The sequence below is a fragment of the Astyanax mexicanus genome, chromosome 8 (assembly GCF_023375975.1).
Source record: "Astyanax mexicanus isolate ESR-SI-001 chromosome 8, AstMex3_surface, whole genome shotgun sequence".
Lineage (NCBI taxonomy): Eukaryota > Metazoa > Chordata > Actinopteri > Characiformes > Acestrorhamphidae > Astyanax > Astyanax mexicanus.
Window position 1 is genome coordinate 50,283,531 of NC_064415.1, and position 10,565 is coordinate 50,294,095.

The 10,565-nt window shown below is 35.4% G+C and overlaps 1 non-coding gene across 1 annotated transcript; it reads right to left on the bottom strand.

Moving 5' to 3' along the window:
* Positions 1-715: 715 nt before the first annotated feature.
* Positions 716-787, bottom strand: trnaq-uug (transfer RNA glutamine (anticodon UUG)). The gene has a single exon. It is a non-coding gene; the product is annotated as a tRNA-Gln (tRNA).
* Positions 788-10,565: the final 9,778 nt, after the last annotated feature.

Here is a 10,565-nt window from a genome sequence, read left to right on the forward strand (position 1 = left end):
TGCGCTAGAAATGCGCACCCTCTCCGCTTTTAGACTCTTTGCCCGTTTCTGACACCTAGCGTTCAAACTTTGAATCTCACATTATAAAAACCTGCTTAACAGCGGGCCAACTTTCATTCTATTTCTAAAATACCTCGAGGGCCGCTCCAAAAAAGGAAACGGGCCGCAAATGGCCCGCGGGCCGTAGTTTGGACACCACTGGTCTACAATGCAAAATGCAAAAATTATTTTTGAAATTTGAGAGATAAAATTGAAAGCAAATGACATCAGATAAACCCAAAATACAGTATCAGTCAAATGTTTGGATTCACTACTCTGTATTCAATAGATTTTTTTTTTTAGATAAGATAAACTGTTTACAAAAATTCAAGATATGTATTGTTTTAAATATTTTAAAAACCAGAATACGTTTTAAACTTTCAATTCTTGGTATGATTCATGAAATAGAACCTGAAATTTGGCTAAACAGTGCTTGTTTACACATCTTGCTCATTTGTGGCCATTAGTTAATAACTTTTCTAAATAGTGTTTCTTTTGAATCTAGAATTTCCAAAGTTGTTATAAGAATTGTAGAAATCTTAATGTATGTAAATCAGATTGCTGTCCAATTAAAAACAAGTATATACATTTTAAACTTTTTTTTCATTTTGCGTTTGTGTTGGGGGGGTGGGGGGCTGGGGGGTAATGCATGGGGGGTGGTTTGGGTGTAAAATCAGAGCTCGTCCGGGATTCGAACCCGGGACCTCTCGCTCCAAAAGCGAGAATCATACCCCTAGACCAACAAGCTGATGATCTTTATGACCCAATGCCACCCCCTCCCTGTGGAGGACTTTTAATACTTTAGTTATCTTTATTCATATGTGTATATATATTTTATTTTATTTTTTATTTTATTTTTTATTTTATTTTTTTTGCTGGAGCTGTCAATCGCCCTGCTGCTATGCTCTCAGCACTCATCATATTCATCACATTTTTTGCTTCTGTATCTTTCTCCTTAAGCCGCTCCTCTGTATCAGAATCTCCTCTTCCTCCTCCATCTCCTTCTCTTCCTGCTTCATCTCCCTTTCTTTCTGCTTCATCTCCCTTTCTTGCTGCTTGAGGCATAACTCTAGATAATAGTAACTATCCAATATTTAGACAAATGTTAGCTTACCTAGGTATGTTTGAAGATGAAGGGTATAATTAACCTAGCGTTAAGTACAGCTGAGTTGAGTTGTTTAGCCGTTCCACCTTAAATGGTGATTCTTTTCTGGAGCCAGCATTTAATTTAAGGTGGAACCGAATATAATGCATGCAGAGCAAAATATTCACTACTGATTTAACAGCTACATCAGCACAAATGAACACTGCATACTGGATATTTTACTGTGTGGTTAACTTTTTTACAAAATGGCAAATATACAGCATGATTTATTTCAAGATGTATTTTCTGCTTACTTTGTTTCCTTTTGTGTATTGTTTACATTTGAACAGCTGACTGTGTTTGTGGTTAATTTATTAATGCTCTGATCTTCTACAAAGACAGAGAGCAGAGTGGAGCAGCTCCTCAGAGCAGGAGTTTCCTGTTGTAGTTTCTCATAACTGCTCTCACTTCAGAGAGATTCACACTAACACACAGATCAGCATTAGAGCACTGAGAGCTTAAACACACTACTGATTCCATCTGATCATATTCACAATGAAGATCATCCTCCTCATCATCATCATTACCACATCAGGTACTCACTGTTAAGAAGTGATTAATAATATTTAGAACATTTAATTTTATACTTTTCAAATAATTTAATTCTACTGTTTATATTTCAGGTGTTTTTGCTGCTGATTGGATTAAACCAGATGATCTCTCTGTTTCTAAAACAGAGGGAGAATCTGTTACACTGAAATGCTCGTATGAATCAGATAGTGAATATGTTCTGCTCTACTGGTTCAGACAGTTTCCTAACAGAGCTCTACAGTATTTACTGTATAGAGGAGCTCGATCACAGGGTGGTAGCAACAATGCAGACAACAGATTTCAGTCAACTACAACCAGATCATCCACTGAACTCACTGTTACAGTAGGACTGGCAGATACAGCTCTCTACTACTGTGCTCTTAGAGTAGCAGCACAGTGATACAAAGTCTCTGAGAAGCTTTACAAAAACTCACACACCTTCTGTTTACTTTGAACACAAGCAGATCAAAGTAATATCAAACCACACTGCTTATCTCTTATTACACTCTCTCAGAAATGACTGGATGTGGTTATACAGGTGCTAATAATAAAGCAGCAAATGTAGCAGTAAATGGTACTAGGTACGTCCATCCCACCCCATATAAATTTGCAGTATAAACAAAAAGTTAAAACGTGGTATTTGAGACAGAACTTGAAATATAACATTAACTGTTGGATTATTTATAATAATAAAATAATGGTATAGTATTGTAAGTATGTATATAACAACAAGCTACATCACTGTCAGCTACAGATGAATGTTAATTGTCCTCAGGAGAAAAAGCTTTTTAACGTATTTTTTCTTGAATTTAAACACTTATTAGGCAAATTTTCTCAGCTGCAAATTCATTTATTCTTAAGATTAATTTCTGAGAGGAGGGAGATAAACAGAGCAAGTACACATTGCACTTTTTATGCAATTTTCTTTTGAGGAATGTAGCTGTAGGTCTGCACAAAAAGTTGTTTGATTTGTCACTAGTTGCTTTTTTGTTATTAACTTGCTAGTGGGTCTGAAAAGTCGATAAATCTATGTGCAAAATCTCTAATTTGTTTGTGGGAGTGGGTCAGAACACACACTACATCAGGCTGGAATGGACAGCTGCCCTCCCTCTGATGTTGATTAGAAAGACATGAAAAACATAAATAAAAGATTAAATAAATACATAAATCAAACAATATGTAAAAATATACATATAAAAATAATAGAATAAAGAATATATCATTAATAAACTATTTTAAAAATAATAATACATGGATAGATGTGGATGTTCTATCAGTCTGTGGTGGCCAGTGTCCTGTTCTACACCGTGGTGTGCTTGGGATGCAGCATATCAAAGAAGGACTCATCCAGGCTGGACAAACTGGCGTGCTGGTTCTGTGGTCGGCATGAAGCTGGACTCCTTGGTGACGGTGGCAGAGAAGAGGACTATGGACAAACTGCTGAACATCATGGACGATGCCAGTCACCCTCTGCACACCGTCATCAGCAACCAGAGGAGCCTGTTCAGTGACAGACTGCTCCTCCCCAAATGCAGGACCAACAGATTGTGAAACTCCTTTGTCCATCATGCCATCAGACTTTACAATTCCTCCCCTGGGGGAAGGAGGAGTAACAGGAGGACAGAGGATGAGGAGAAGCAGTAGAAACTCAAATGGACTAAGTGCAATAAAATAACACATACGGACTAAGCGCAATAAAATAATACATACGGAATAAGTGCAATAAAAATTCTATTCAAATACATTCACTGCATACTTATATTTATAGTTATACTATTTAATTTGCTGTTTTATACTTTTGTCTACTTGCTTTGCACTTTTATATTGTAAGATTGTTTAGTTTTATTTTATTACTCCCTGTCACCAACTCTTTGTTTCTATCTGTGTGTACTGTATTGATGCTGCTACTGGAACCCTAATTTCCCTGAGGGAACCTCCCAAAGGGATCAATAAAGTTCTATCTATCTATCTATCTATCTATCTATCTATCTATAGAGAAATGTAAATGCAGAAATAAATCTAAGTGTTTAAAAACACAAATGCAAAACTTTTATTTATTCCATGTCTTTAAAGTAAAACATGTCCCATATACATTTATGTATTTGTTTAATTTGTTTTGCTCTTATTAATTCAGAGCTCCTCGTTCCTCCTGAATAAATAAACTTTACCTCACAGCTCAACTGCAGCAGCAGAAAAACCCCCAACAGCTAAACTTTAACACCTTTGAGCTACATATGACTAACTCAACATATCCTTTTCTACACTATTCATTACACTTATAATAGATCATAATGGATCATAATTATTAGATTAAGTTAATATTATAAAACTGGCTGTAAATTTAGCTGAAAAACTACTTTAACACTTAAGTTAGAGTGTTAGGTTTTAGATTTCACTCATCTACTGCACAATATTTTCTTTACACAGTTTTAAAGATTATTGTCTTATAATTATAGCATTCTGGTGGCTGCTAGTTATCAGTGTTGGGGACGTTACTTTGAAAAAGTAATTAGTTATAGTTACTAGTTACTTCTCCAAAAAGTAACTGAGTTACTAACGGAGTTACTCCATTACAAAAGTAAATAGTTACCAGTAAAAATAACTATTGCGTTACTTTTGTGTTACTTGCCCCTATAAAATAAAAATGTTAATCTTTTAATCTATTCAGCACCTTTTGTAAAACCTGTAACTGACCCAAACCCAGTGTGTAACATATTGATTGTCTACATAAACAAAACACATCTTCAATACTGTATAACAGAACTGAAACATTACAATACTGACTGGAACAGCTGTGATATTTGTTATCTAGTCTAATCTAATCTCTTTTAAGGGGGTTGAATAGTTTTGAAAGGCACTGGGTGTAAAGAACTCTGCTTCTCTCCTGACCTTCATTCCTCTGTTCTTATAACTAATGTAGGAGGAGTCTTTACATGCTTGAAAAGTAGCTCCCAGATCTCTCCTCATTATCTGAACACTGGAGTCACCATGATGTTCCTGTGCTCTCTGACTGTGTTTATCATCATACTTGGTAAGTGGAATCAACTAGATCTTTATCTGTGTGAAATATATTTCTGTGTTTTAGAATCCAGATTTTCTGTGTTGGTTTTGTGGTGATGTGTCTGAGTGTATCAGTGATGAATTAGGTGGAGTGAAGTTCATCTCTTCTACAATGCTGATGTAAATTTATTCTTATTGTTTTTTTTTATTTTTCCACAGGGAACTGTTCTGCACAGTCAATAAATCCAGTGAATGAAACACAGCTTCACGCTCTTAAAGATGAGACAGTTACTATCTCCTACAAGTATGATAAAGCAAGGACTCTGTACTGGTATCGTCAGTATCCTGGATCCAGACCAGAGTATTTGGTGACGATAGTTCCAGGATCAGAAGCTAAATGCCAAACAAACCCTTTATTTCCACAATTTAATTGTACATTGGATTCCACTGATTCAAGAGTGAATCTGATCATCTCCTCTACTGCAGTATCAGACTCTGTTCTCTACAACTGCGCTCTGGAGCCCACAGTGACAGAAACCCACCAAACACTGTACTAAAACCTTACTTGTGAAATCAGTCAGGAGGGGGCGCTGTTTCTCTTCTGCTTCTTTACTTTCAGCTTCCTCACCATTACGGTTATAACATCAGTCTGCTTTGGGACATCAGTTATCATCAGTCATAGTCAGGAACAAAAAGAACCCAGTAACTATTGATGGGGCAGAGTTTTGGAATAGGAGACACAAAAATGAAGAAAATACTAGAGTAATATTTGAGTGATGGGATTATAATGCTCGTTGAAATGCATGCAAAGGGTTCCTGGCCTGAAGGCCTAGGAAAACCTGAGCTAGGCACATTATGGCATCACAGCAGTGAATGACTGTATGATGGCTCTCTCTCTCTCTTTCCCTATAAAAGAGAAACCAACACACAGGTTAATGTGTCGTCTTCCTGCAGAAACAGGTTTGTTCTGAACATTTTCACTGATCAGGATCAGTCTACTGCTTGTCCTCATTGCTATTAAAACATAAAAATAATTTGTAGCTCCAGACGCTGCATTTTTACATTACATTAACATAAACCTAATTCTCTCAAGTGTAAGACGTCACTGTATGGAAATTCATAATATGTATGGCTGACACATATATTACCAATAACACATATATCCATAGTAAAATCTTCTGCTAAAACTTCTGTTAGAAGAAAGAGTTATTTACTAACTGGACACTGAACTCTGGATAACCTTGTATGAAAGGACAATTATCTCATAAAATATGTTTTATATAGAACATGAAATGTCATCCAAAGCTGCTAAGCTATGGCTTGAGATAAAAGGTACACTGCTGGTGCAAAAGTACTATTAGCAATAAAATAACTGAAAATAAAAGACTGAAATATACACTTATGCTAACCAGCACCCTTGTAGTTAATGCTTTAGACTTTTCCTGTGAAAAATAGAATCACATAACATACGAAAAGTACAACAAGTGGGATTTTCCTTCTATACCAATTAGAACAGCCTCTGTGCTATGCTAAGTGGCTAAGATGTGTTAATTTTTTTATTTACTCTATATAATTTAACCAAAACACATTTAACTTTTAACATTTTAGTGTGCAGTTGTACCACTTATTGTGTGGTCAGGTGAAGTCCTCTGACCTGCTACATGTCTTACTACATGTCTGCTATGTAACCAATCAGCAGAATGCTGACACTGCAGGAAAATCACTGGCCTGGACGAGTCATATGGATTTTCCTTCCTGCTGCTTGAATGTTCAGCCCAAGTGATCCAGAGGGTAGACAAGTACAATGCTCCTTTCACCTTAATCCTTGTGCAGGCCACTTTGGGAACTCCCAATAACAGAACTACAAGCTACCTTGCGGAGTCGGCAGGTCTTAAAAACTTTTAGCCGGCGTCAAGAACTTGCATCTGTGAGGCCCAGCAGTGATGGTCACACAGCTTATGAGACTAAAAAATAAAACTGTTTGTATACTGCATGCAGAGGAAAATATTCACTACTGATTTAACAGCTACATCAGCACAAATTAACACTGCGTAAGAGAATAAAACACTGGAGATTTTACTGTGTGGTTAAATATTTTACAAAATAGCAAATATACAGCATGATTTATTTTAAGATGTATTTTCTGCTTACTTTGTTTCCTGTTGTGTATTGTTTATTTTAATTTATTGTAATGCTCTAACTTCTTTTTTTACTGCTAAGTAATAATATTGTACAGTTGGACAGCTGACTGTGTTTGTGGTTCATTTATTAACACTCTGATCTTCTACAAAGACAGAGAGCAGAGTGGAGCAGCTCCTCAGAGCAGGAGTTTCCTGTTGTAGTTTCTCATAACTGCTCTCACTTCAGAGAGATTCACACTAACACACAGATCAGCATTAGAGCACTGAGAGCTTAAACACACTACTGATTCCATCTGATCATATTCACAATGAAGACCATCCTCCTCATCATCCTCATCACCACATCAGGTACTCACTGTCAAGATGTGATTAATAATATTTACAACATTTAATTTTTATATATTTCAAATAATTAAATTCTACTGTTTATATTTCAGGTGTTTTTGCTGCTGATTGGATTAAACCAGATGATCTCTCTGTTTCTAAAACAGAGGGAGAATCTGTTACACTGAAATGCTCGTATGAATCAGATAGTGAATATGTTGGGCTCTACTGGTACAGACAGTATCCTAACAGAGCTCTACAGTATTTACTGTATAGAGGAGCTCGAACATGGAGTGATAGCAACAACGCAGACGACAGATTTCAGTCAACTACAACCAGATCATCCACTGATCTCACTGTTACAGTAGGACTTGCAGATACAGCTCTCTACTACTGTGCTCTTAGAGTAGCAGCACAGTGATACAAAGTCTCTGAGAAGCTTTACAAAAACTCACACACCTTCTGTTTACTTTGAACAGAAGCAGATCAAAGTAATATCAAACCACACTGCTTATCTCTTATTACACTCTCTCAGAAATGACTGGATGTGGTTATACAGGTGGTAATAATAAAGCAGCAAATGTAGCAGTAAATGGTACATGGTCCATCCCACGCCATATAAATTGGCTGTATAAACAAAAATTTCCATTGTTTTCCAAAAGATATGTAGAGATATCTCCTTTATAATCTTTATGAGTCTGTTTGTGTACAAAGTATACCTTTATGATCCATTTTACTCTGTGTAAAATAGACCATGAGATATGTCTGTTCTAAATAGGACATCTGGGTACTCTAGTTGAAGCTTCTAATTTATTGTCCAAAGTAATTTTTCTGGACTGTTAATGTGAGTTTTAGCAGTCCAGTCTACTGTACATAACTTACTGGGTTATAGCTGTTATACATAGGAAAGAGTTGTTTAGTTATTTTAATTATTAATTAATTTATTTTTTATGTTAACTATTTTAAAACTGTACTTTAATACGAAAATCTTTTATTTTTTTCATGGGCCATAATTTTTATGGACTCCACAGTAAAGCTGATTAGTTGTACAATAAACTGACTTATAATTATTATTATTTTTTAATGTTTCATGTTTGCCATATGAGTTTTTTCATTATTTCATAAATTACAACCAAAACAGTACCATAAGTATGTATTATATATAACGTCTGACTTGAAATTAATGTGATGAATGAAATGAAAGAATTACATTATTTTATATTAGAATATTCTGGCTCATTCAGTTCTGTACAAAGTGGTGGATTTTATTAGGAAACATAATAATAATAATAATAATAATAATAATAATAATAATAATAATAATAATAAAATGTAAATATATATAAATATATATATATATATATATATATGACAAGTCTTAGCGAGTTTTAAATCATAAGACTGATTTCAAGTCAGTAAAGGTAAATCTTGTTTTTTGTTGAGTGAATTTAGAAGTTATTCATTTTTGTCTCAATTTTTGACTCAAAGTCATGTGACTTGAGCCACACCTCTATTATATACACATGTTGAATGAATTTTTATGCTTCTGTAATTAATTAATTGATAAGACGCCAAATACAGCACTAGCATTTCTCTGGAGTATGTATTTTCCCTGGTATATGGTCATAATTGTAGCAGCTAAATAAGAAAATTGAACAGGAACTATCAATCTTAGAATTTAGTTACAAACTTACAAATTTAATTTCTGTTAAAGTAAACATTGAATGTCTGAATCAAACCTTAATCCCCCATCTGAGTCCCCTAACTTAATCATTTACATTTTCCACCGCTAACAAGAATTTTCTGGTATATTGAATTTAACTCATGTTTCCATTTTTTTGTGTTTCTTTCAGAACTGAAAGCTATGCCCAACTCTTCTCATGATCCCAGTGTCAGGATTCCTACCTGGATGAAGTTTAGCTTCACATATACAATCAGAAGATTCACCAAGATTTTAAACAGCTGAACGAAGGGGAGAACATGGCATCCATAGAAATCTCCAATACTCAACAACCACCCTCTCCTACACCTCACACACAAATGCGGAAAAGGACAGCCAAGAATAAAACTTACAACTGTTCAGACTGTGGACAGAGTTTCACTAAACCGAGTAATCTCAGAACACACCAGCGCATTCACACTGGAGAGAAACCATATCACTGCTCAGACTGTGGGAAGAGTTTTACTAAACAGGGTAACCTCAAAATACATCAGCGCATTCACACTGGAGAGAAACCATTTCACTGCACAGACTGTGGGAAGAGTTTTAATCATCTAATCATCTCCGAACACACCAGAGCAAACACACTGGAGTAAAACCACATCATTGTTCAGACTGTGGGAAGAGTTTTGATAAACAGAATTATCTCAGAATACACCAGCGCATTCACACTGGAGATAAACCATATTACTGCTCAGGCTGTGCAGTGAGCTTCCGGTATTTAAAATCATTCAAGAATCACACCTGCTTTAGAAGTCAGGAAAATGGGCAGTGATGCATCTAAAACCGTTCCAGATCCTGACCCAGATCTGTTGGTAATGTGTATAAAAAGGAAAACTGTTGTTTTAAACAGTTTCTGAAGCATATTCATAAAAAAAAATATAGTTATAAGTACAAATGAGTGTTAAGTTAAGCTTTCAGCTCATACATTAAATACATACTTTCAAGCTGCAGACTGTCAAATACAGTAAAACTCAATTCATAAGATGTGGTAAATACAATAAAGAAATCTATAATGCACAGTTGTTTACTTCCTAATTCACATAAATCATGGCATTATTGTCATATCTCCTCTGAAGAATGAAAATACCTTTTAAGTCCATCTTAAATCTAGCTCAAGGGAACTGTACAGTAATTTACCACAGTGTGACTTAGATAAAACTTGGATGTGAAAATTCTCACCCCTACTGAATGACTGTTACAATCTTAGAAGATGAGCATTGAGACAAGGTTTAGAATCAGTAGCTGATTTTAGAGCTTCTGAGCTGATGTTTGATGCACAAAGTTGTAGGTTAAAAGCAGGTCATCCAGGCAAGAACTAGAATAATCTTTCACCTTGACAAGCACAGTGTATGTTTTCATTTAGGTTTAATGTACTAGCTGATTTATAAAATATATACAGAGGCTTGCAACAGTATTTAAACCCCTTAAACATTTTGTCACCTTACAACTTAAATGTATTTTATTGTGATTTAAAGCTCCACCTAGGTAGGATTGAGATTTTGTGCTCGTGGGCTCCCCCTACAGTTGTAGAATGTAATAAATGTTTCAGGCCGATTTTAGTTTCTCTTTCTCTTTTCTGGCTTTCACAGACATATTCGGTATCTTTCCAGCTTCTGTCAGTGTCTGTATGTTAGTTTGTAAAAAATCAACCAGTAGTCCTTGT